Source organism: Pteronotus mesoamericanus, unplaced genomic scaffold (assembly GCF_021234165.1).
Source record: "Pteronotus mesoamericanus isolate MK-2021 breed Mesoamerican mustached bat unplaced genomic scaffold, CSHL_Meso_final scaffold_167, whole genome shotgun sequence".
NCBI lineage: Eukaryota > Metazoa > Chordata > Mammalia > Chiroptera > Mormoopidae > Pteronotus > Pteronotus mesoamericanus.
The window spans coordinates 15,414,938-15,438,941 of record NW_026555308.1 but is presented as its reverse complement, the minus strand read 5'-3'; the positions used below and the strand labels follow the sequence as shown (position 1 = coordinate 15,438,941).

At 41.1% G+C, this 24,004-nt stretch overlaps 1 pseudogene; it reads left to right on the top strand.

Annotated features, from left to right (window-relative positions):
* Positions 1–23,711: 23,711 nt before the first annotated feature.
* On the top strand, positions 23,712–24,004 carry LOC129083410 (60S ribosomal protein L37-like; annotated as a pseudogene).

The following is a 24,004-nucleotide window of genomic DNA, read 5'->3' as shown; positions in this document are numbered from 1 at the left end:
TTACTAATATATTTTAAAAGGATGTTACCTTTTTAAAAAATATTTATTTCTAGAGAGAGGGGAAGGGAGGAAGAGAGAGGGAGAGAAGAATTGATGTGTGAGAGAAACATCAATCTGTTGCCTCTCACACGCACCCCAATCAGGGACTGCCTTCAACCCAGGCATGTGCCCTGACTGGGAATCGAACCAGTGACCTTTCACTTTGAGGGACAACACTCAACCAACCGAACCCTTTCTCCATGCCCCCCAAATCCTTGACCTGCTGCCCATACCGGCTATGTCTGGCTTAGGTCATCCCTCCTCTTGAGGAATCTTAACCTTCATTGACTACCAACCATCACAGGGTCAAGGAGGGTGATGTGAAGGAGGCAGGGGCTGTGCCTCTGCCAGGGGGACAGGTTTAATCTCCTCAGTGGCCTGTTTTTCCAAGGCCTCCTTGATTATTTCCAGCCTTGGGGCCCTCTCACCAGTTGGCAGGGCTACAGTTCCTGAAACCCGACAGGGCATTCCCCAACATTAAAATAAAAAGTTTTACACAGAAAAGGAAACCACCAACAAAACAAAAAGACAACCTCCTGAATGGGAGAATATGTTCACCAATGATACATCTGATAAGAGATTAATATCCAAAATTTATAAAGAACACATAGAATTCTACAGCTCGCTCGACCTTCAGGCTTGAACTACAGCATTGGCTTATCCCTGAGTCTACAGTCTGCTGGCCCACCCTGCAGATTTTGGACTTGCCAGCCTCTACAGTTGTAAAGATCACCCAGGCATCAATAAAGAAACTGGTGTATGCCCTGTGGTACCTAAGATGAGGATAGAGTGACCAGATTGACAATTACAGGAGACAGACACAGACAGTAGATTCCTGGAAGGCTCAAACAAACGACCCAAGGTCAGATAGGGTCAACAACTGACATCACCAGAGGCAGACCCAGAAAGAAAAGAAAAGAATAAATAAATAAATAAAAGACCCGCCTACTACCATAGAAGTTTAATCCACAAAGTCAGGAAATCTTGATGGATCAATTGAAACAGAAGCAAAAGAAAAAAAAATACTCTCACAAAAATGGGAAGAAAAAGAAGCTCCCCCCAAATGAGGGGAAAGGAGGAATCCCCACGGAGAGAGCTAAATGAAATAGAGGCAAGTGAACTCTCAGATATTGAATTCAAAACAATGGCTCTAAGGAAGCTCAATGAGCTCAGCCAGCTCAAAGATAACTATGAGAAACTGCAGGGAAACTATCAGGAACTTACAGCAAACTATATCAACCTGGAAAAGGACATAGAAACTATCAAGAACATACAAGAGGATATGAAGAATGCCATTTCTGAATTGAATAGCACAGTAGAAGGAATAAAAAGCAGGACAGATGAAGCTGAGGACCAAATCAGTGAGCTGGAGGACAATGTAGAAAAAAGCTCCCAGAAAGAACAAGAAATAGAAAAAAAACTCAAAAAGAATGAAGAGGCATTTATGGAAATGCAGGACAACCTAAATGCAATAATATCTGCATAACAGGGATACCAGAAGGAGAAGAGGAGCAAGGGATAGAGAATCTCTTTGAAAAAGTAACAATGGAAAATTTCCCCAATTTGAGGAGAGAAAAGGTCTCACAGGTCCAGGAAGCACAGAGGGCCCCATTCAAGAGGAACCCAATGAGGCCCACTCCAAGGCACATCATCATTAAAATGGCAAATATCAAAGACAAAGAAAGAATTCTCAAGGCAGCAAGGGAGAAACAGGAAGTAACATACAAGGGAGCCCTGATACGGCTAGCAGCTGACTTCTCAACTGAACCACTACAAGCCAGAAGGGAATGGCAAGAAATATTCCAAGAAATGAAAAACAAAGGTCTACAACCAAGGCTACTCTACCCAGCAATGCTCTCAATTAAAATAGAAGTGGAAATAAGGAGTTTCCCAGACAAAAGAAAGCTAAAAGGATACATCTCCACCAAACGACCACTACAAGATACACTAAAGGGACTGGTTTAAGAAGGTGAAGAAAAAGAGTGAGAAAGAGAAAAACACAGGTACAAAGGGGAAAAATGAATAAGTTTCTATCAGTAATAACTCTCAATGTAAATAGACTAAATGCCCCAATCAAAAGACACAGGATAGCTGAATGGATAAGGAAACATCACCCACACATATGCTGTCTACAAGAGACCCACCTCAGAACAAAGGACCTACACAGATTGAAAGGAAAGGGATGGAAAAAAATATTCCAAGCAAATGGGCAAGAAAAGAAAGCAGGGGTAGCAATACTTATATCAGACAAAATAGATTTCAAAATAAAGGCCATAAAAAGAGACCCAGAGGGACATTTTATAATACTTAAAAGAAGAATCCATCAAAAAGACATAAACATTGTAAATTTATATGCACCCAACATAGGAGCACCCAAATATATAAGGAAAACCTTGGAGGACTTCAAAAAAGACATAGACAGCAACACAATGATAGTAGGTGATTTTAACACCCCATTGTCAAAAATGGTCAAATCTCCCAAACAAAACATCAACAAGGATATAGTGGAGCTGAATGACGCATTGAATCAAATGGACTTAATTGAAATATATGGAACCTTACATCCCAAAGAAGCAAAATACACATTCTTTTCAAATACACATGGAACTTTTTCAAAGATAGACCACATGATAGGACACAAAGAAAACCTCAGCAAATTCAGAAAAATTGAAATAATATCAAGCATTTTCTTGGGCCACAAGGGCTTGAAACTGGAAATCTACCTCAAAAAGAAACCTCAAAAACTTGCAAACTCATGGAGACTGAACAGTACACTATTAAACAATGAATGGGTCAAAAATGAGAGAAGAAAAGAAATCAAAAAGTTTCTGGAAACAAATGAAAATGAATATACAACAGTCCAAAACCTATGGGACACAGCAAAGGCAGTCCTAAGAAGGAAGTTCATAGCAATACAGGCTTACCTAAAAAAGATAGAAACATTTCAAATAAAAGACCTAACACTACAACTTCAAGAACCGGAGAAACAACAACAAATAAATCCCAGAGCAAGTAGAAGGAAGGAAATAGTCAAGATTAGAGCAGAACTGAATGACATAGAGATGAAAAGCACAATTCAAAAGATCAACCAATCCAGGAGCTAGTTCTTTGAAAAGATAAATGAAATCAACAAGCCTTTAAGCAGACTCATCAAGAAAAAAAGAGAGAGGACCCAAATAAATAATATCAGAAATGAAAGAGGAGAAATAACAACTGATACCACAGAAATACAAAGGATTGTAAGAAACTACTATGAACAATTATATGCCAAGAAATTTGAAGACCTGGGTGAAATGGACAAATTTCTAGAAAAATATAATCTTCCAACACTGAAGGAGGAAGAAACAGAAAGCTTGAACAGACCGACAACAGCTGGGGAAATTGAAGCAGTAATCAGGAAACTCCCGGCACAGAAAAGCACTGGGCCGGATGGTTTCACAGGAAAATTTTACAAAATATTTAAGGAAGAGCTAACCCCTGTCCTTCTCAGACTATTACAAAAAATCCAAGAGGAGGGAAGACTCCCAGACTCTTTCTATGAGGCCAGCATCACCCTAATCCCAAAACCAGATAAGGACCCTACAAAGAAAAAAAACTACAGGCCAATTTCGCTGATGAACATAGACGCTAAAATCCTCAACAAAATATTGGCAAACCGCATCCAGCATACATTAAGAAGATTATCCACCATGATCAAGTGGGATTCATCCCAGGGATGCAGGGATGGTTCAATATACACAAATCAATAAACATAATACATCACATAAACAAAAGGAAAGACAAAAACCACATGATCATCTCAATAGATGCAGGAAAAGCATTCGGTAAGGTACAGCACCATTTATGATCAAAACACTCAGCAAAATGGGAAAAAAAGCATTCCTCAACATAATAAAGGCCATATATGAAAAACCTACAGCCAACATCATACCCAATGGGCAAAAACTAAAAGCTTTCCCAGTAAGATTGGGAACAGGACAAGGATGTCCACTTTCACAACTTCTATTTGATATAGTATTGGAAGTCCTAGCCACAGTGGTCAGACAAGAAAAAGAAATAAAAGGCATCCAAATAGGAAAGGAGGAAGTAAAACTATCACTGTTTGCGGATGACATGATAGTGTACATAGAAAACCTTGTAGACACCACCAAAAAACTCCTCAACCTAATAAGTGAATTTGACAAAACAGCAAGATACAAAGTCAATATTCAGAAATCAAAGGCATTTTTGTACACCAACAATGATATAGAAGAAGAAGAAATCAGAAAAAAAAATACCATTCGAAATAGCAACAAGAAAAATAAACTACCTAGGAATAAATTTAACCAAAGAGGTAAAAGACCTGTATACAGAAAACTATACAATGTTGAAGAAAGAAATTAAGGAAGATACAAATAAATGGAAGCATATACCTTTTTCATGGATTGGACGAACTAATATCATCAAAATGTCCATACTATCCAAAGCAATTTATAGATTCAATGCAATCCCTATTAAAATACCAAGGATGTATTTCACAGAAATAGAACAGACATTTCAAAAATTTATATGGAACCATAAATGACCCCGAATATCCACAGCAATTTTGAGAAAGAAAAACGAAGTAGGAGGGATCACAATACCAGACATCAAACTATATTACAAAGGCACTATACTCAAAACAATCTGGTACTGGCACAAGAACAGGCCCATAGACCAGTGGAACAGAATACAAAGCCTAGAAATAAGCCCAGGTCTATATGGGCAACTGATATTTGACAAAGGGGGCAGAAGCATAAAATGGAGTAATAATAGCCTCTTCAACAAATGCTGTTGGGAGAGCTGGACAGCTATATTCAAAAAATTGAAATTGGATCATCAGCTGACACCATACACAAAAATAAACTCAAGATGGATAAAAGACTTAAATATTAGTTGTAACACCATAAAAGTCCTAGAGGAGAACACTGTCAGGAAACTCTCAGATATCCCACGCAGCAATTTTTTTCACCAATTTGTCTCCTAAAGCAAGGGGCATAAAGGAAAGAATAAACAAGGGGGACCTCATCAAAATAAGAAGCTTCTGCACAGCTAAAGAAAACATCAGCAAAATGAAAAGGGAGCCAACCATATGGGAAAATATATTTGCTAATGATACATCAGGTAGAGGTTTGGTCTCCAAAATACATAAAGAACTCACACAACTCCACTCCAAGAAGACAAATGATCCAATCAAAAAATGGGTAAAGGACCTGGGCAGACGCTTTTCCAAGGAAGAGATACAGAGGGCCCAGAGACATTTGAAAGGATGCTCAGCATCACTAGCCATCAGAGAAATGCAGATCAAAACCACAATGAGATACCACATCACACTGGTCAGAATGGCCATCATAAACAGATCCACAAACAACAGGTGCTGGCGAGGCTGTGGGGAAAAGGGAACACCTTTGCCCTGTTGGTGGGAATGCAGACTGGTGCAGCCACTGTGGAAAACAGTATATGGAGTTTCCTCAAAAAAACTAAAAATAAAGTATCTTATGACCGAGCAATTCTGCTTCTGGGTATATATCCGAAGAAATACAAAACACTAATTTGAAAAGATGTATGTACCACTATGTTCATTGCAGTGTTATTTACAATATCCAAGATATTTGAAGCAACCCAAGTGCCCGTCAATAGAGTGGATAGAAAAGATATGGTACATATACACAAGGGAATATTACTCAGCCATAAAAAGAATGAAACGTACCATTTGCGGCCACATGGGAAGACCTAGACAGTATTACACCAAGTGAAATAAGTCAGGCAAAGTAATAGAAATGCCATATGAGTTCACTTATTTGTGGAATCTAAAGAACAAAATAAACGAACAAACAGAAACAGACTTAGAAAAAACTGAAGATTTACAGATGAGAGGGAAGCTGGAGGACTGAGTGAAAAAGGTGAAGAGATTAAGAAGTACAAATTGGCAGTTACAATATAGTCACGGGGATGTAAAGTACAACATAGAGAATATTTCAACAATATTGTAGTAACTATGCATGGTGCCAGGTGCATAGTAGAATTATCAGCGGAGAGGGGTCAGTTTATAAATTACATAATTGTCTGACCACTATGCTCTATACCTGAAACTAATATAAAATAACATTGAAATGCCAAAAAGAAAAAGCAATAAGAGGCATCCAAATTGCAAGGAGGTAAAACTATCTCTATTTATAGATCACAGGATTCTATACTTAGAAAATCCTAAAGAATCTGCAAGAAAGCTTCTAGAGTGAAAATTTGTTACAGCAGCCCTAGAGAACTAAAACAGTCACATTCTGAAGTTCTGGGTAAACTGAATTTGGGAGGGACACTATTCAACCCACCACACTGGGTTTTCAGATTCCTTTACCAACATTTGTCCTTCCATTTCTAATCTGAAGATCATTCTTCCAGGTAGATGAGATGGGAATTAAACAAGCTGCAGGCAGCTCATCATTGTGTTCTTGACGCAAATCCAACTTCAGAAACTCTTTTTACTATGTAAGCTCCATTTTGTGTGTTTCCCCTTTTGCCCTCTTACTACAAGCCAGGTCTCCCTCTCGCACTGGACCTTTGTTTCTGCCTCCTTCCCCTCCACTCCAGCTCAGCAAGAACACTTCCTCCCCACCTCCTGAACTCACTTGTAATTGTCCAAGGGGAATTTGGATTTGAGGTTTCTAGAGCCACCCTCTTCCTTAGAGTACCTACTTAACTCCACGAGGGGGCACTGCAACAGCTACTCACTTCTGGAACATGGCCTAGAATTGTATGGTTCCCATCCAGTATTTGAGACAAAGGATTGTCATCTTTTGTTGGGGAAAGGGACTATTGTGAATGGAGGGGCCTGGCCGACCTTCCCTAAACATGAAGTCAGGAGGAGTGGATCTGTTTGAAGAGCTCCCTCTGCAGGGTCAGACCTGAAGCAGAGCTTCCATGTGCCACCTCAGCAGATGCCTGTGCTGTGGTTGACCTTGCAGAAGACCCCAACACCCCTGAAGTACCTGTGGCTCCCCTTGACAGGCTCAAGAGCTGGCCTGGCCTGTTGGCGAGTGCCTCACCTTTAGCCATTGCTCCACGAAATGCTCCCTCCTCTGGCAAATGGGACATCCATCTCTTTTTTGTCAATCTTGCCTCTTTGAATGGCCCCTGGGGTGTCCTCAGGCATCTTTCCTACTGACAGGGCAGCTCTGCAGTCTGGAAATGGGGTGAGAGAGGCAGCCCTGACCCATCCAATTCCCAGACTTTTGCGCCTCAAAGGTGAGCTCAGACCCTGGAGCAGGCGGGGCCTGGAGATCAGGAGCCTGGATGGTAAAAACTTCAATTAAAGTTCAAAATGTCCTAACTCCCTCAGTGGTTATTTTTCCTCCTTTTCATTCTGTTTCCTCTGGAGAAATAGAGCCTCTGGACTTCTCTTCCAGAAGGGAGGTTAAAATTTAATTCTGGATTTGCTATAATGTTCTGCTAATCTTGAAAAATGTATAAAATCACAGGGCTGAAAACACTGATTCCAATTAATTGTGGTACAAAGCAGAATTACAATGTAAACACACTTAATTTCAAAACATTGAAGAGGTAGGAAACCACATATTATATAATTTTATTTATGTGCAGCATCTATAATAGTCAAGTCTATGGAGACAAATAGATTAATGGCTGTTTAGGGGTGGGTGTGAGGGACAGAAGGATTAATAGCTAAAGGGTACAAAGCTTCTTAATGAAGTGATGACAGTTTTCTAAAATTGTCCGTAACAATTGTCATACTTATCTGTGATAAGTGTGAAAAAACCATTGTACTATAGCCCTGACTAGTGTAGCTCAGTTGATTGGACATCATCCTGCAAAGCAAAAGGTCGCCGGTTCAATTTCTGGTCAGGGCACAAGCCCAGGCTGTTCTGGGTGCCTGCGAGAGGTGGCTGATCTCACATTGATGTTTCTTACCCTCTCTTTCTCCCTCCTCTCCTGTCCCTCTATAAATAAAATCTTTAGAAAAAAAAAACCCACTGAATTGTACACCTGAAATAGATGTATTGTATGTGAATTAAATCTCAAAGCTGTTAAAAAATAAATGTTAGGATGCCCTTTTTGCTGCATCTACTTCAAGAATGAAGACCATATTCGGCAACCAGACTGTTGACATTCCGGAAAACGTCAACACCACTCGGAAGGGATGCACAGTTAATGCAAAGGGCCCCAGAGGAATTCTTCAGAGGGACTTCATCAGTGTAGAACTCAGCCTCCTTGGAAATAAAGGAGGAGGGTCTGAGTTGACACAGTGGAGAACAGAAAGAAACTGTCTGTAGTTCACGCAGTCTGTGGTCTGTGTGAACTACACCATATGATCTAGGGTATTCCACTGGGTTTCCATTACAAGATGAGCTCTGTGAATGCTGACTTCCCCATCAATATTTTTATCGGGAGAGTGTGGCTCTTGTTGAAACCTGACACTTTTTGTATGGAAGAAATCTATCTGTAGTGTCCATATGAGGCCAGGAAGTTCTTGTTCAATATATCAAGCCCAGAAAGTTACTGGCGTTGAACTTGTATCAAATTCAGCTGCTTTGGTTCAGCAAGCCAAAACAGTTAAACACAAGAATATCAGAAAAATTGCAGATGTTATTTATGTCTCTGAAAAATGAACCACTCAGCATGCTGATGAATAAGATCTGAGCTGTCTAGCTACAAAACAAGAAGATGGCAGGTGATTCTCAAAACCTATTTTTGATATTTTTAAAATGCAATAAAAATTATCCATTGGAAAAAAATGTAAGAGGAAGTCTCAAACTCATGTTCTGAGCAGCTGAGTATCCTGTGACTTGCTTCCTCTGCTCAAGGCAGTGACTGTCCCATCTTTGCAGGGACATTTTGTGTTGTTGCATCCCACCACCAGGGGAGCACAACTATTATTTCCTGTCCCAGACAGCGGAAGGTCCTTTGAACGCAGGGTAATTTGGAGGGAAAGGAGTGAAAGTGCCACCAACAATGGGCGTGTTACCTTGGGCGAGTCATTCCATCTCTCTGAGCCTCAGTTTCCTGAGCTGTAATGAAGGAAGGGTAACTCCATTTCATAGTCTTTTGGAGCTGTAGGAATCCCGCAGGAGATTGCCAGCTCATGTGGGCTACTGTTATTATTGTCATCATACAGTAGAAATCCAGTGGGCATGCCCATGTGCTCCAGATCACCTCTATCCAAGTGATACCCTCTTTGTTCTCTCTTGGGAGTCAGGGCCCAAATCATTGTGGTTATGGAACAAGGAGGAGCATCTGTTGCCAGAGAATCACAGTTTGGCATCCAGCTCGGGCCCCTGACTGCAAATGCAATAACAGCTGCTGTCCCAGGAGGATGGAGAAGAGAGAGGTTCCTTCTGACTTAGCAAACGGAAGAACTTGCATCTGAGCCAAACTTAGAAAGATGACTCAAAAAACAGGAGAAAAAAACATGCCAGCCTCCAAGACAAGCCTGGGAAGGTACTCCTGGCCCAGGGAGCAGCTGTACAAGTTAGAAGTACCCTGTAAGATGAGGGAGATATACAGAAAAGTAGCTTAAGACAATTACTTTGACATAGAACATCCAAATCTGTAAAGAATTAAAGCCAAAACTGATGATAATTGCCAGGAAGCAAGATCTCAAATACTCCAGAGAATGACAGTTTTGTAGTTCCTTCTATGCATTTGAAATTAAGGAGGGAATAGAAGGGAGATTACTTGAAGGTGGGAGAAAGCAAGATGGAGATTGATAGACAGGATCGTTAACAGATTACGTGCCCTCTTGAGGGTGGTTATACTTGTTTCCAAGGTGCATTAACCTAGATGCACAAAAACAACGGACAGGTCTTGCTTAAGGCAAAGATAAATCTTTTACTAAAAGTTACATGCCTGGGACAAGACTACTCACCTTTACCTGTCTGGTTAGAATTTATGATCCGATCACTTTGTGAGGTTACTTTTCACAGAAGCTATTTTTCATCCACGTTTATTTAGAGTCAAATAACAGCATAGTGATTCCATTCTTCAGAAATATAGTAATGATGGATAAGACACAAAAATAGAAAAAACCCCAGGAAGATCTAATCAAGATAAAAGTAAATAAAAGCTCTTTGTGAAGCAGGAACAAGTAAAACTGGTGAATGGACAGCTATGTGGGCCTGCACTGCGTTAAGGGGAGGCTTTGGTGGCTGAAATTTTTGGGAGGCAGCTGGAAGTAAAAGCATGATGGGTACACCTCCTTGCAAAGTTCTCGCCAATGCCTCATAAAGGGGAAGATGGAGAGACCCCTTCACCCCTCAGCTCCATTCCTGTGGCACACCTGGGGAAAGTCACACTCGCATATAAGGTCAGGAGATACTTGGGGACTGTACACTGCAGCATTGATTGTAAGAGTGAAAAATGGACATGTTACCAGCATTGGAGTTCTTGGGTTCTCCAAGACAGAAATTGAGAGAAAACCCCAGAGAAATTTCCAGACAGATTTTATTATGCTTATGTTCAAGCACAAGGGAGACAGCACAGAGGAAAGGAAGGTCCTCCGAATTGACTTGGGGCTGGCTCTGCTTGGCTTGCTTTTATAAATTGGGACAAAGCAGGATTGTGCAAAAAGACGGACTTTTTGAAAAAGGCAGGCTTTTGGAATTTTCCATGTCAGGGTGGGGTGACTTCCTTTTCCAGTTTTGTTGCCTGGTAACTACTTTTGTGCCTACCTGTGTTGACAAGGTGATGAACTGCTTACTATTGCCACCCTAGAAATGTCATAAAGTGGTCAAACTTTAATCAATTGTACATGCAGGTCAGTAGTTTAAGCAGGCATTTAGAAGGGAGATAAAACATGTTACCTCTGCATTTTTGAATAAGGAGCGAAGGAGTGATGATTTTTTTTTTTTTTTTTGTCAGCTTATCGCATGTTCCTTCTGACCACCTGGTATTAACTTGGCTTCCTGACTACCAAGTATTTTCTATTCCTGGGCTCGAGTCCCTATGTTTTCTCAGAAACAACCTAAATGATCAAGGAAGAGGGTAAAGTCAATAGTGTTGTATCCGCACAATGGAATACTCTCTAGTGATGAAAATAGATAAATTAGAGCTACATGTATCAGTGTGGATCAGTCTGGTCAGGCCTGGCTTCCTGGGTGTGGGAAAGGAAAATCATCTCTCTGGCAGAAAGGCTGATGTCAGTGAATGGTTACTCAGTCTACCACAGACATTTAGGAAAAGAAATGAACCAGGTCATTTCAGATTGTGATAAGTGTCAAAAATAAATCAGGGAGGTGTAGGAAGGTGACTAGAGAGAATGCTAATTATGTCAGGTGAACCAAAGAAGATATTAGATACACTTTGTGCTCTTGTTTAAAATTCTCTTCTGCTTTTTCCCCTTCAGTATGGAAAGTTTTCAGCCCTTAAGGCCTGTTCTTTCCTCTAGGTGCAAGTGGAAAACTGATATTGAGTCTCGCAGGAGAAATGGAATTTGAAGGATATGTCTCTTCTTTTCAGCAGCTACATAGGGGTGGACAAAATTCCATATCATAAAATTGGTTCAAAAAATCTTTTTCTAAAAAAGATGGAGGCATAAGTAAACATGCCTCACCTCCTCACATGATCACATCAAAATTACAGCTAAACTACAGAACAACCATCACCCAGAACCATCAGAAATCAAGTTGAATGGAAGCCCAACAACTACAGAACTAAAGAAACCACATCCATCAAGACTAGTAGGAGATGTGGAGACATGGAGTCATGGAACAGGTTGGTCCCACACCCACATGTGGGGGATAAAAATTTGGGAGGGATATCACAGGAGCAAGGGGTCCCAGCCCCATACCAGGCCCCCCATCCCAGGGCCCCAGTTCCAGAAAGATAAGTTCCCATAACTTCTGGCTCTAAAAACCAGCAGCGTTTGAGTTAGTGAAAGGAAATACTGCGTTTCCAAGAAGTGCCTTTTCAATGGCTCATACACAGACTTACTCAGACTCACTCCCTCTGAGCTCCAGCACTAGGATAATAGCTAGAAAGGCACCAGTGTCTGAACTGAAGTGTCTGGCATCAGGATGAGAGCTGGACACATCTTTCTCCCAGACAGAAAAGTAGGCAGAGACCATTATTCCTTTTCTGAGCCCTCCCCCGAAAAGAGCCACAGAGCCAGCAGGCAGGGCCATATCTGAGATTCCATCTACCAGGCTCACATGGTTTTCTCCACGCTGGGGAATTCCTGAGGCCCCCCGATGGTTCTGAGTGACCCAACTTACAAGCTGGGGAATTCCTGAGGCACCCCCTGATGATTCTGAGTGACCCAACTTACAGCCCATCCAAGCTAACAGGTGTTTTCTATATGAATGGCTGGTCTCAGCTCATGCTTACATCTTTTTAAATCCTCTTAAACAAGCAACAATGAACCTCAGCAAGTGCCCATACCTCTGGCCAAGAGACCCCAGGACTGGCACTAGCAGCAGCCAGCTTTGGATCACAGTTTGGCTTCATTTGGGAACCTCCAAATCCAACACAAGTAGCAACCATCTGCAGATTGCTTTGTAGCTCATTCCAGTTGGCCTCAGGTGGAACACAGGTGGTGGCTGACCCTGGCCTACATCACCTGGGAAATCCCAGAGCCTGTGCACCCAGTAGACAGCTGGAGACCACATCAGAACACCATGATCCTTCCCCTGCACAGCTGATCCTACACAGAGGGTGGAGTTTGGTGGTCAGCGGTCACAGCCAGTCCTTGCACCTGACTGGCCTGGCTAAATCACTCTGACTGACCTGCCAATAGCAATCAAGGATCAACTACAAGAGAAGGGTATATTCAACACACATGGAGGACGCACCTTGAGCACCCAGCCTGGTTGATAGAGGAGGTTGTGCTACTAGACCCTACAGGACACCTACTAGATTAGGCCATGCTACCAAGACAGGGAGTCATAGCAGCTCTACATAATATATGCAGAAACAAATACAGGGAGGCTGTCAAAATTAGGAGACAAAGAAACATGGCCCAAGTGAAAGGAGAAATCAAAACTCCAGAAAAAGAACTGAACAAAATGGATATGAGCAATTTATCAGGTGTACAATTCAAAACACTGGTTATAAGGATGTTCGAGGAACTTACTGAGTACCTCAACAACACAAAAAAAGATGCAGTCAGAAACAAAGGATACACTAATAGAAATAAAGAACAATTTACAGGGAATCAAGAGTAGAATGGATAAAGCTGAGAATCAAAGCAATGACATGGTAATAACAAAACAAAAAACAACCAATCAGAACAATAAGAAGAAAACAGAATTTTAAAAAATGAGGATAGTGTAAGCAGCCTCTGGGACAGTTTCAAATTCCAACATTCGCATCATAGGGGTGCCAAAAGAAGAGAAAATGCAGGAAATTGGAACTCTATTTTTAAAAAAATGAGGAAAGAAAACTTCCCTAATTTGGTGAAGACAATAGACATGCATGTCCAAGAAGCACAGAGAGTCCCAAACAATATGGATGCAAAGAGGTCCCTTCCAAGATACATAATAATTAAAATGCCAAAGGTTAAAGATGAAGAGAGAATCTTAAAAGCAGCAAGAGAAAAGCAATTAGTTACCTACAGGGGAGTTCCCATGAGACTGTCAACTGATTTCTCAAAAGAAACATTGCAAGCTAAAAGGGACTGGCAAGAAATATTCAAAGTGATGAAAAGGAGGGACCTACAGCCAAGGCTGCTCTGCCCAGCAAAGCTATCATTTAGAATTGAAGGGCAGATAAAGAGCTTCTCCGACAAGAAAAAACTAAAGTTCATCATCACCAAACCATTATTATATGAAATGTAAAAAAGTCTTATTTAAGAGATTGAAACCATGAACAATAAAATAGCAATAACTACATATCTATCAGCAACTGAATCTAAAAAACAAACTAAGCAAACAAGAAGAATAGAGACAGAATAAGGGATACGGAGAATGTTTTGATGTTGCCAGATGGGAGGGTGGTTTGGGAGACGGAGTGAAGAGGTGAGGGAATTAAGAAGTACAAAGTGGTAGTCACAGAGTAGCCATGGGGATGTAAAGTACAGTAAAGGCCAAGGAACTTATAAGTTCTGTGCGTATCCAAAGAGCTTATCTTTCATAAGTCAAAGAACTTCTGTGCATGGCCTATGGACATGAACAAAGGGATGGGGATTGCCTGAGGGAGTGGCGGGGGGTGCTGAGTACGGGGGGGGCAACAGGAAAAAAATAGGGGATAACTGTAAAAGCATAATCAATAAAATATAATTTAAAAGAAAAAATCTTTTTTAAAAAAATTTTGAGAGTACATTTATTAAAGCTGGGGACAGTGAAACAAGGAAGGGCCTATGATAGAAGAAGCGACATGAGAGAGCCTAAGTGGGGCTGCTGTCACTCCCTAGAAATATAATGGGAAATTAGTGAGCCAAGGCACAGCTGCTGTCAGCTCACTGGAAAGTCAGAGAAGAGCGGACCTTGGAGACAGGTTCAGGGAGTTAGCCTGGGACAAGCTGCCGCTGCCCATCACTCCCCTCATTGCAAGTCTCATTGGGACTCTTAGGGTTTAGAAGAAAATGTGCTTGCAAAGGAGATGCAGCCCTGACCAGTGTAGCTCAGTTGGTTGGGTGTCATCCCACAAAGGGAAAGATTTCCAGTTCAATTGCCAGTCAGGGCACACGCCTGGGTTGTGGACCAGGTCCCCTGTTGGGTGCATATGAGAGGCAACTGATCACTGTTTCTCTCTCACATTGATGTTTGTCTCCCTCTCTTTCTCCCCCCTTTCTCCTCTCTCTAAAAACATAAAATCTTTAAAAAAGAAAAGGAGATTCACTTGGATGTGCCCCAAGGTGGGTGTGATGGTTCAAAAAATCTTATGTGAATGAAGTAGAGAATATTTATTCAGTTATCTTCAGAATTGAAACTTGTTCTATTTTCTGTTACTAAAAACTGTCCTTGGGAATAAGCTACTAGTACATGCAAAAACATGAGGATTCTCAAAAACATTATGCTGAGTGAAAATCTAGACACAAAAAAGAGTCCCCCATATTTACCTGGCAGGGGAGATACCATGATCACCCAAAAAGTGTCCTGTATCATTCTATTCATGTGTAATGCTAGAAAAGCCAAATCTAATCTATGGTGACACAAAGCAGATCAGCAGTTGCCTGGGGTTAAGGTAGAGGGTAAGATTGACTGGTAATGGTCAGGAGAAAACTGCCCATAGTAATGGAAAAGTTCTATAGTATTTCAATAGTGGTGGTAGGTACTCAGGTGTATACATTTGCCAAGGTTTATCAAACTGTACACTTAGAATGAGTGTGCAGTTTATTATAGGTAAGCTGTACTTCAAGAAAGTTTATTTTAAACATATTTTTAAAAACTGTCCTTGGAAGTATTTCTATAAGGTGGGGAAGGTTTTTTAAGACACTCAGACTTTAGAGATTATTTTTAGATCTTGTAAAAATAACTATTAGCCCCCAAAATGTCTGTAATTTTAGTTGGTTGCTGTACTTGATGGTTGTTGCCCTGGTATTGATATTAAAATAGCAACTAAATCTGATTTTAGTTCCAGAATAGATTAGCTTGTCTCTATTTATCTTTTCCCAGTCCAAATCTATGTAATTTCTTCCCTTTTCAAGGTAGAAATTTCAGGAGAGCTGGCAGTCTCCTTTACTGTGCATGCATTGTCCTCATAACTTATTCAGCTGACACATAGTAATAAAGACCTGAGCTTGCAAAAAATAAATAAAATAAAATACAATAGCAGCTAAAATATTGACATCTCTGTATAAATATGATATAAATACTTGTAAGTATAATTAATATAATATAATTAATATATCTTAGCTCAAGATGAAAATTAACAGTTCCCTGCCGTGGTCAGATCACTCAGTTAGTTAGAGCATTCACCTGATAGGCTAAGGTTGTGGGTTTGATCCCTGGTCAGGGCACATACAAGAATCAACCAATGAATGCACAAATAAGTGGAACAACAAATCGGTGTTTCTTTCTCTCTCTTCCTCTCTGTCTAAAAATCAACAAGTGAAAAAATAAAAATTGGCAGTTCCCTTTTCTCTATATATGCATGAATAGTTCATAAAACTCATATCTTTTGCCAATTCCTGTTCCAACATTAGTTTGAAATTCTGAGAGGCAGTATAGCAGAATGATTAAGAGCATAAATCTCAAACCAGATTGGCTATAGGGTTCAAATTCTACCTCTGCTCCCTACTAGCTCTATGGTATCAGAAAAGTTGCTTAACCTTACTGTCCCTTGGTCACTGGGAATAATAATAATAGTACTTACTTCATAGGGTTGTTGGGAGAAGTGAACAAGTTGATACATATAAAGCACCCATATGAGTACCTAGCACATGGTGTGTAAGTCTGGTTAGGCTTGTTATGCTGTAGTAACAAACAACTCCAAAATCTCAGTTGTCTGAAACAATAAAGGTTTCTTTCTCATTCAAGGCTCACATTTATCACAGATTGAAAGGGAGGCACTGATCACCCTAACTCACTCGAAGCCTCATGCTGATGGAAGCTCAATTTTACACATGTTTCCATGATCACCATGGCAGGAAAAGGGGATTTGGCAGATCAGATACTTGCTCTTAAAATTTCTGTTATCTATGTTTCATTTGGTGAAAATAGTCACATGGCTGGTTACACCTAACTTCAAAGGGGCAAGGAACATGTGCCTAGAAAGGGGGAGAACTAGAATTATTTGGGGAACAACACTAATAATTACCATATCTCCCTATTATTATGTGATTTTAAAGTGGGTAGAGAACTCAGTGAGGCAACTGAGGTGGTGGCTTGAGCTGAGGCCTCAATGATAATGGGAAAACTATGGAAGCAATCTGTTCAAAGTCCTCAAGACAGGAATGGGTTTGAAGCATTTGAGGAACAGAAAAATGGCTTGAATGTTTGAAGAATGGTGAATAAGAGTGAGAGCGGGCAGGGGCTGGGTCACACAAGGCCTTGAAGTTCATGGTAAGGAGTTTGATTTTATTCCAGAGTGTACCGGAATGCCACTGTAGGGTTTAAACCATTTAATATGGTATAACATTTATAAATACCATTAACTCTGGTTGCTGTTGTGGAATGGGCAAGTATGGAAAAAGGGAAATCAGTTAAGAGGCATTAGTTCAGGTGAGTGATGCCAGTGGCCTGGACAAACGTAGTAGCAATAGAGATGGAAAGAAGTAGACATGGTCAAGATTAAATTTGGAAGTAGGGCTGATAGATTGGACATGGAGTATGATGTAAAAGAAGGGGTCAACAATGACCCCTAGGCTTATGGCCTCTTAGCTGAGTGGATATTAAGATGGAGATTTCTCCCAGAATATATACTGGGTAGCAGTGGTGTTTTCTGAATCAAGAGTTGTGGCTTGTCCATGTAAATTTGGAAATGTTTTTGGATATTTAAGGGTTGATACAAATTTGGTGGTCTTCTGAGTGAACAAAACTGGAGATATAAATTTGGAGGTTATATTAGTTATTTGTTGCTGCATAACAAACCATGCCCAAACCTAGTAGCCTAAAACAACAAATATTTATTATCTCACAGTTTCTGTTGGTCAGGATTTTGGGAATAGCTTACCTGGGTAATTCTGGTTCTGTGTCTCTCATAAAGTTGTGGTCCAGATGTCAGTAGGGGCTGCAGTCATCTGACTGAGGCTCGAGGATCCACTTCCAATATGGTTCAACTACATGGCTATTGGCAAGAGGCCTCGGTTTCTCACCCCATGCCCCTCCATAGGCTTCTTGAATGTCCTGAGGACATGGCAGCTAGCTTTTCCCAGAGCAAGTGATCCAAGAAAGAGCAAAAGGCAGAAAGCATACCATGACCAGTTACACTTGGAAACAGCATATTTTTTCTTATCACCCATGCCAATCCTGTTATGATGTAAGAGGGAATTACACAAGGGCACTAATCTCAGGAGATTCTATCAGCATGTAAATAACAAAGAAAGCTATTGCAATAGGTAAGATAATTTTGGGAGAAGCAGAATATAGAGAACCCAGGATTCTTCAACATTTAAAGGAGAAGGGGTCAGCAGAGGAGGCTGAGAAGAAGTGGTCATTGAGGTAGTAGGAAAACCAAAAGCTTGTAGGTTCATGGAAGCCTGGGGGAGTGTTGACTTGAACAACCGAGTCAAAGGTTACTGAGAGGAAGAAGACTGCAAAGTAGTTAGGATCTATAACATAGAAGTAATTGATAATCATGCAAAGAGCAGTTTCCATGAAGTGTTAAACCTAATTGGAGTAGATTGAAAGAAAATATAATGAAAGAACCTGGTGACATTAAATATAGACAATTCTTTTGATAAATTTTGCTGTGGAAGGGAATTTGGGATCAAGACCATTTTTTATGACAGTATATCCTAGAACATATTTGAATGCTAAAAAGCAATGAAGGTTACAGTAATTAAAATGAAGAATAATTTACAGGGAATCAACAGTAGAGTAGATGAAGGTGACAATCAAATCAGCGATCTGGAATATAATGAAGCAAAAAATGCTCAATAAGAACAGGAAAAAAAAAAGAACCCAAAAAATGAGGATAATGTAAGGAGCCTCTGAAATAACTACAAGTGTTCCAACATTTGTGTCAATGGGGTGCTGGAAGGAGAAGAGGAAGAACAAGAAATTGAAAACCTATTTAAAAAAATAATGACAGAAAACTTCCCTAACTTGGTGAAGGAAATAGACATATCAGTCCAGGAAGTGCAGAGAGTCCCAAACAAGATGAACCCAAAATGGCCCACACCAACACGCCTCATAATTAAAATGCCAAAGGTTAAAGACAAAGAGCGGGTCTTTTTTTAAAGATTTTGTTTATTTATTGGGGACAACACAGAGAAAAAGAACAAGAGAAACATCAATGTGCAAGAGAAACATTGATTGGTTGCTTCTCCCCTGTGTCCCAACAGGTGACCAAACCTGCAATCCAGTCATGTGCTCTGGCCAGGAATCAAACAATTGACTTTTTGCCTTGTGGGATGATGCCCAACTAACTGAGCCATGCTGGCCAAAGCTAAAGAGAAAAACTTAAAAGCAGCAATAGAAAGACAGTTAGTTACCTACAAGGGAACACCCATAAGACTGTCAGCTGGTTCCTCAACAGAAATATTTCAGGCCAAAAGGGATGGCATAAAATATTCAAAGTGGTGAAAAGCAAGGATCTACACCCAAGACTACTTTACCCAGCAAGGCTGTCATATAAAATTGAAGAAGAAATAAAGAGCTTCCCAGACAAGAAAAATCTGAAGGAGTTCCTTACCTCCAAACCATATTACAAGAAATGTTAAAGGGTCTTTCTAAGAAGAAGGAAAATAAGATTTTAATAAATGAGCAATAAATACATATCTATCAACAACTGAATCTAAAAAAACAAACTAAATGAACAAGCAGAACAGAAACAGACTCATAGATACATAGAACATTTTGATGGTTGCCAGATGGGAGGTGGGTTAGGAGGACGGGAAAAAGGTAAAGGGATTAAGAAGTACAAACTGGTTGTTTCAACAAGGTCGTGGAAATGTAAAGTACAGCATAGGGAACATAATCAATATTATTCTAGTAACTATGTACGGTGTCTCATGGGCATGAGATTTACCAGATGATCACTTAGTAAGTTATATAATGTCTAATTACTGGGGTGTACACCTGAAACTAATATAATAATGTATGTCCATTGTAATTGAAAATAAAGATATTTGATTTCTGGTCAAGATGGAGGGGTAGATAGACATGTTTTGCATCCTAGTACAACCACAGAGAGGATACAACTATATCTCAAAACAAATAACCAGAACTTTCAGAAAATCAAGCTGTATGAAAGTCCAACGACGAAGGATTTAAGAAAGTCACAGTCATCCAGACAGGTAGGAGTGAAGTCATGGAGATGGGCAGAGAGGCACAAAGTGGTGGTGTGGTGTGGAGAGGCAGCAGTAGTGGCAGAATGGGTGGTCCCACACCCACATGTAGTGGATAAAAATCAGGAGAGATACTTTGGGAGTGAGTGATCCCAGCCCCAGGCCAGATTGCACAGCTCAGGGTTCCAGCTCCAGGAAGATAGATTCCCATAACTTCTGGCTCATTTAAAGGGCCTGCATTCACACAGAATGTACACAAACCCACCCACTCTGGGATTCACCACCAGGACAACAGCTGAAAGGGTGCCAGTTGCATATTGGAAGTGGGTGAAGTAACTGGAAGTGGGGAGAGTACAAGGCAAACCTCCAGAAGCAAGGCAGAAGCATTGTCCCCTCTCTGAGCCCTCCCCTCACACAGAGCCACAAAGTTGGTGAAGTGAGTTGCCCTGCCCTGGTGATTACCTAAGGCTCCACCCCACACAATTTACAGGTGCCTTTTCTAAGAGAGGGAGTCAAAGCAGCTCTTACCTAATACACAGAAACAAACACAGGGAGGCTGCTGAATTGAGGAGACAAAGGAATATGGCCCAAATGAAAGAACAGAACAAAACCCCAGAAAAAGAACTAAACAAAATGGGGACAACCAACCTATCAGTTGCAAACTTCAAAACACTGGTATTAAGGATGCTCAAAGAACTCACTGAGTACAGCAAAAAGATGAGGGAAGAAAAGAAGGTTATACTAAGTGAAATAAAGAAAAATTTACAGGGAACCAATAGTGAAGAGGGTTAAGCTGAGGATCAAATCAATGATTTGGAACACAAGGAAGGAAAAAGCATTCAATCAGAACAGCAAGAAGAAAAAAAGAATTAAAAAAATGAAGATAGGCTTAGGAACCTCTGGGACTACTTTAGACATACTAACATCCGAATCATAGGGGTGCCAGAAGGAGAAGAGGAAGAGCAAGAAATTTGAAACTTATTTGGAAAGTATAATGAAAGAAAATTTCCTTAATTTGTTGAAGGAAATAGATGTACAAGTCCAGGAAGCACAGAGAGTCCCAAACAAGTTGGAACCAAAGAGGACCACACCAAGACACATCATAATAAAAATGCCACAGGCAAAAGACAAAGAGAGAATCTTAAAAACAGCAAGAGAAAAGCAGAGAGTTACCTACAAAGGAGTTCCCATAAGGTTATAAGCTGATTTCTCAAAAGAAACTTTGGAGGCAAGAAGAATTCAAAGTGATGAAAAGCAAGATTACTCTCTCCAGCAAAGCTATCATTTAGAATAGAAGGGCAAATAAAGTGCTTCCCAGACAAGGTAAAGCTAAAGGAGTTCATCATCACCAAGCCATTATTGTAACAGGACACAAACAGGGCCCTCAACAAAGTGGATTTGTAACAGGGTCCAGAAATTGGGGTGTCTAAGAAAAATATAGAATATTTTCACCTCCCCGCTGCCTCCCTGCCCCCCAGACTGGCTGCCATGGGGGATGGGAGACAGGGAGCAGGGCCATTGAGAGTCACTTTGCATGTCCACAGCAGGAAGATAGCTTCATAGTTAATATGCAAAGATGGTTATTTTGCATATCAACAAGATTAACCAGGAAGGTTTGCATAACTTTAACCCAGGAGGCAACTGGAAAGTAGACTGCCCCTCCACCCCACACCGTTTACAGCGCCTGCCCAAGGAGTCAGAGATGGGGTTGCAGGGGAGGGTTCGGGCAGGGGTTTAAAATCCAAGTGTGGCAGCCGTGCTAGAGATTTTTTGACCATGCGGGCTTAGGAAGCAGGATGTAACTGGGAAGGGGAGACAGGGCCTGCGAAAGAGACAACAGGACACGGACTCTGGGGAACAATGTGAAGGCCATGCAGGAAAAAAAGGGGAGCACAGACTAGTGGGCCATGAGAAAGTGCTACATGGTTCTGCATTAAGAACTGGAGATCATGGCTACGCAGCTGATGGTTCTGGGAACCGCGAGGGGCCTGCCTAGCCGGGCCCCGGGATTCTGTTCTTTTTCTTCTGAAGGATGGTACCCCTGACTGGCCTGACTAGCCTGAGAAAAAGAGGGGAAGGCAGGACTGCGTTGGTGGTTGTTTTAAAGGGAGTTTGAGATTTTAACAGTGACATTTAGCCATTATTCAAAACTTGTATAACTTTTGAATAAATAGTTCCTTTCCTTTTCACCAAACTGCCATTGAGAGCCATAATTTTTAAGGGCAGCAGGCAAAGGACCTAGAACTGAGGGACCCTGTAGAGGAGCGGGTCCCTCTACATGTAGATGTTCTGATGATAGCATCTGGGGCTCCGTTATTCGGTAACGTTATTACATGAAATGTTAAAGGGATTTATTTATGAAAAAGAAGATCAAAACTACGATCATTAAAATGGCAACAAATTCACAACTATCAACAACTGAATCTATAAAAACAAACTAAGCAAGCAAGCAGAACTCTCCCCTCATAGATAAGAAGATCTTTTGGGTGGTTATCAGCTGGGAGAGGGAAGGGACAAATGGGGGAAAAGGTGCAGGGATTAAGAAGCATAATTGTAGGTACAAAATAGGCAGGGGGAGGTTAAGAACAGTGTAGGAAATGGAGAAGCCAAAGAACTTACATGAACAATCCATGGCCATGAAGTAAGTGGGGGGGGGGGGGGGGCGGAATTGCTGGAGGGACGTGGAATACTGGGCAGAGGGGGGCGCAGGGGGAAAAACTGGGATAACTGTAATAGCATAATCAGTAAAATATATTTAAAAAAATAGAATAAATTATTTAAAAACTAGAGGAACCTTCCCAAGAATGTAGTAAGATTGATTCCAAAAGTCCTTCCTAGAATATTACATTCTAAGTTACCTTACCCCATGTCAATAAACCTCTTTTCCAGCTTTATGTTCCACACCTAGTCTGATATACTCAAGTCCACTCCTTTACGTGTTTTTCCGTTTCTGTAAGTGTTTTTTAGCCAGGTCCTGCAATTCTTTTCATCGAGTAAGTTATTTCCTTAGAGGTGTTCCTGCAGTCCCCTGTTTGTGCTGTGTTGAGACCTGATCCCAGTTATTAGTCTGGAGGCAAGTTGGGGAGAAGAGTTTGGATCTGGAGGAGGACATCTTTGTGAGGCATTCTCCCCAGGTGAGATGTTCACCTGTGGTTTCTGTTAGGTAGCCAAGGTGGCTAAGGAAGGACCTGGAGCAGAAAATTCCAATTAAGGGCTTTTATTTGAGGTAGGACACAGAGATCAGGTAGGCACAAGGGGAAGGGTAGAAGATCTTTTAAGGTGTGTAGCAGACCCCCGGGGGAGGGTGAATCACCCTGCTGATCTGCTCCAGGTGTCCTGGGTATCTGATCAGGGAGGGCTGATTCTGTAGAAAACTCGAGGGACAGGGGTGGGGGCCGTGAGGATTCAACAGGTTTCCCTCAGGTTGCTAGCAGCTATGCCTCAGTTGCTTCTGAAATGGGGAATCTCACGGTTGGGTATTTAGCCAGTGACTATACCTTCTTTGTTCCAGCATAGGTGTGACTTAGGTCCATGTCCCAGTGCATTCTAACAGTTTCTGTCAAAAGGAGGCTACTTTCAGTGGGGTAGGGTTTCTTTAAGTGATCAGAGGATTCAGGTAAATCTGGGAGTTCAAGGTTTCAGGTAGAACCATCCAAATGTCAACATCCCAGATCCCAGGCCCCTGACTCCAGCAGCTCTGGCAGCTTTATACTTAAATACTGGGCCCAATTTCCAATATAGTCCTCCTACAACTACAAGAGATGAAGATCTCTTCAAACACACCAAGGAGCTATTTGGTCTCAGCCGCAGAAGCAAAATGAAATAGGCAACATCATCACTCGGAAAGCAGTATGATAGGACACACATGTTGTGCTGCTGCTGTGGCTCTAAGGCCCATCACCTTCCGAAGTCTACCCGTGCAAGTGCATCCACCTTGCCAAGTGGCAGAGAAAGTATAACTAGAGTGCCAAGGCTAAAAGATGAAATATCACTGGGACTGGTCAAATGAAGCACCTAAAAATTGTATGCCACAGATTCAGGAATGGATTTCATGTAGGGACAACACCTAAACCTAACAGGGCGGCTGTTGCAGGATCAAGTTCATCATAA